This window comes from Octopus bimaculoides, chromosome 13 (assembly GCF_001194135.2).
Source record: "Octopus bimaculoides isolate UCB-OBI-ISO-001 chromosome 13, ASM119413v2, whole genome shotgun sequence".
NCBI classification, from domain to species: Eukaryota; Metazoa; Mollusca; class Cephalopoda; order Octopoda; family Octopodidae; genus Octopus; species Octopus bimaculoides.
In genome coordinates this window covers 12,128,580-12,132,763 of record NC_068993.1, presented here as the reverse complement: position 1 = coordinate 12,132,763, position 4,184 = coordinate 12,128,580, and the positions used below count along the sequence as shown (strand labels likewise).

At 33.7% G+C, this 4,184-nt stretch overlaps 1 long non-coding RNA gene across 4 annotated transcripts in view; it reads left to right on the top strand.

Moving 5' to 3' along the window:
* Positions 1-4,184, top strand: part of LOC106883779 (uncharacterized) — a 375,832-nt gene that overhangs the window by 283,405 nt on the left and 88,243 nt on the right. The window lies entirely within an intron of this gene.

Sequence of the window (4,184 nt, the reverse complement as noted above, 5' to 3'; positions counted from 1 at the left end):
AAGAATTTAAGGATTGGAGAAAACGCATGTTATAATTGCATACTTTATTCCTACATATGTTTTAAAGGAAACATATGTAGGAATAAAGTATGCAATTATAACATGCGTTTTCTCCAATCCTTAAATTCTTAAATATACTCAAATACCCAAAATTTCAAGGAGTTCCTGCCTTAAAAACAGGAACTAAACTATAGTTATTTTGTGTTCTTTGCTACATTTGTTTCTATTAACCCATTTATTCTATCAGAAGAATTTTTATTCCTTAAGATAGAAGAAATACACATAATTATATATATATATATATAGTCAATTTCAACATGAACAAGCAAGAAAAAACACGAAAAAACACGAACAAACAACGCGAGGATGTGGAATAAGTACAGTGTTATTGGAAGTTCATGGAAGGAGAGAGAAGAAAGGATTTAACGTTTCAATCGGAGATCTTCGTCAGAAATATAGGAAATGTCCAACGAAGGGAAGACAGAGGAAGAAAATCGCCTATATATATGTATATATATATATATATATATATATGTGTGTGTGTGTGTGTGTGTTTGTATGGATATTTCATTCTCTCTGTCTCCTCTATCTCTCTCTCTCTCTCTCTCTCTCTCTGTATATATATATACGCACACATACGTATACATTCACGGGAGAGTGCCAGAGAGAGAAATACATAGGATGCATTATGCATTCTTATATGCACATTTAGAGCATACTTATCCCTATACGTGTGTGTACGTGTGTGTACGTGTGTGTAAGTGTGTGTACGTGTGTGTACACAAGCATCCTCCAATCATATGTATTCATGAAATCAATTACATCTGCTCAGTGACAGACACGTATATACATGTTGGCTTATATATGCAACATGCACGCGCACGTTAGAGCAATACACGTACATACATATGCGTATGTTTGTCTGCCTGCCTGTAGAAAAATGTTTGTGCGTGATCGTGTTTGTATTGAATGAAATAACCAATAGCAGTATATTTTGTATGATGTGGCAGGTGCGAACAATTTTGATAGTGACATTGTTGCTTTAATATACAATATTGCAATTTCAAATTACTTTTCCCTGCTGAACACTGTTTCTGTTCTTTCGTCCATACTTAATTCTAGCCGAGTCATATAATCGTTTCTTATGTAGTCCCATAGAGGTTAGTGAAATGCCAACCATAATATGAGAGCTGATGCGCTGCATATCTTACCCTTAGTAACCTTTCTTCGACATTTATACATCACGAGAATGGACTCTAACTCCGAAATCATTGCTTCAAGAGATATTACAGTCTATTTCTCTCTGCTTTCCTTTATGTCTTCGTTCGTCGCTCGCTCTTTTTTTTTCTCCCTTCTTTGTTTCGTCCTCTCTGTTTTTCTCTTTTGTTTCCCTTTTCTTATTACATTGGAATACGAAGCGATAGCACATAATATAAACTCTGAGGTGTCAATTGTATAAACATCAATCAATATGTAACCATGGTTTGAGAACGGGTTGGGTGTTGTTTTATGCATATCCAGTGTCCGGTTACATCCAGTGTCCGCACATGGTTCTATGGTTAAATAAAGATAACGATATATTGTTTTCAGAAGGATCAACAAACTGCCCATTACTACTACTAAACTAAAACGACTCATCTCACGCATAGATTCTTCTTTCAACCTGACGAACCCCCTGGCTAGCACCATAAATAATATTTAAATTCAAGCGATAAATTCCCATTACCCAAAATACGATCAGTCTTTGTAAGCTTATGGGCAAAGATCACGATTTGTAAGGAAATAGCAGACTTTTCATTCAATAATGATTTTGACACCTTTATACACTATGTACGTCTCTTATTTCTAATCGATTCCACACAGCGTTTCCATGCTGTTGGTCCGACTTTACACCACTCTATTCAAGAGTTTACTAGCTAATGGTTATATTCCCAATACACTATGTATTTATTACCGTATTTTACGAGTATTTAACAAGTGATTAATTATTCAATTCGTTCAATATAGAAGAGAACGGATTCTAAACTATTAAAATCATATCAATTATTCAATTATTCTTCGATTCAAACTTCCATTTGCAAATAGAGTTGAAAGATGAATAACTCATTTATAATATATAATAATCCTGGGCTGTTTAACCTCGGATCCCGGTTTCGACTTCGTATCTGCAACTAGGTGTGTTACAAGTTTGTATTAAATACACTGGATTTCATTGAAATGGATACAAAAGACAGTGGTTATATTGAAACGGAAAATGCTGTGCTAATGCAAGTAATATGTTAATAAAATACCCTTCAGTTTATTGCTGCCGAGAGCAGCGGCCTTTTGTTTTACGGCTTAGTTATCTAGGACATGAAAGATAAAATTTATACTTATAACAGGTTTAAAGACTTATATAAAGTTGTATCAAAGTCAATTATGGCTAACGATATAATAAAAATGCATGCTGCGGCCTTTCTCCTAATGATGTCTACTAAAAATTTCAGCTAATGGCTTTGTACACTTTTCATTTTCAGCAACGAGTTACAATACAAGAAGAAACAAAATCAGTAATTTTATATAAAATTATGACGTGATATTCAACCAGGTATGGTTTTTGAATATATGCGATAAAAGAGTGCAGAATATTTTGTGACTCACCAAATGAATTTCTTTCATATATCTATAGGTACTTATATGATGAGGTGTTAAGAACACTCGAAGCTTCCTGTGGATTCATATGTTTGGAATCACAATATGTATCAGAACATTTAAAGAAGCGGAAAGGGAAGTTAAGCAATAGTTGTAGGAAACACACAGTTTAGCCTTTCTGTAAAACGTAATCCCTTACTCGAGATCTTTGCTTTCGTAAAGAGAAAGCGATATGCAATTATTAAAAGACACAAACATAAATTGCCTCAATATTTCGAATTTTCGTAAACCCATGTCAGTATATTAGTTAGTACGTATATACACAAATATACATAGGTATATGTTCCTGTAATGGATACTTGTATCTCTCTCTCTCTATATATATATATATATATGTGTGTGTGTGTGTGTGTGTGTGTGTGTGTGTGTGTGTGTGTGTGTGTGTGTGTGTGTCTGTATACATACATAGATAGTCACATACATACATACGTATATATATCTACACACACGCGCACGCATATACGTTAATATAGTAGAGTGAGAGTACGTGCTCAACACGCGTTGGTGGGAAACTATTTTTTCGTTTTTGTATCCAGAGGCTACCATGTATCCACGTTGAGAGAAATCGTTCAACAATTATCAAGCTTGCTACACGGTATATTAGTATTCACTTGCATATTTGATACGAATAGACGAAGATATATAGATTTTGCGGGATTTGGAAACAAATAAATATACAGAGAATAGGAGCTAAAATCAACTTAATCCTTTCATGGTGAGCGCAATTTCTTACAAAGATTCTAGCGTTAATGCAAGGGAGACAACAATTAAGATTTTTCCATATCCCGTACAACCATCTGTACTCTCATTTAAGATGGATCGAGTACCGACGTTGCATGAGGGAAGGGTGATAAATGAGAAGATTACTTAAACATATCCAAAACTTATGCAGACATGATGTTATCAAGGAGACTCGCACAGGCTTGAATCTTATGAGAGTACATTACTTTTAATGCAGGGAGATCGCTAAATTCAAAGACAGGAAATATGATACCTTATGAAAAGTCGGTTTGATATTTAAACTTACGTTAAATTTAGTGTATATTGAAAAAATAATCAAATGAATAAAAAGACAAAAAAATCCTACCGCTGTACGTGTAGATAGCAGAGTATATAGGTCAACAAGAAATAAATTTTGAAGATTACTCAAGCCATTAAAGTCGTTATAAAGAAATATTAATCGACATAGTTAGCCAGGTTTGCAGAAGAACTGAGTGCTTTCCATATTCTCATTTAGTCAAACCACTGAAGAAGAGCGGCCGCATTAGGACATATCGATAAAAATATAGGTAGACAAATTTTGATATGATTTCTCATCGAAATTTTGTTGTCAAAATCCGTTGAAAAATGCCTCCAATGAAGAACAGATTCTTTGTAATCTTACATAAAATCTACGTTTCACTGTTTATTTGCAAGAGAGACTTTATAATGATGATCTAATACCCTAGCATATATATTTATATATATAATATATATATATATATATATATATA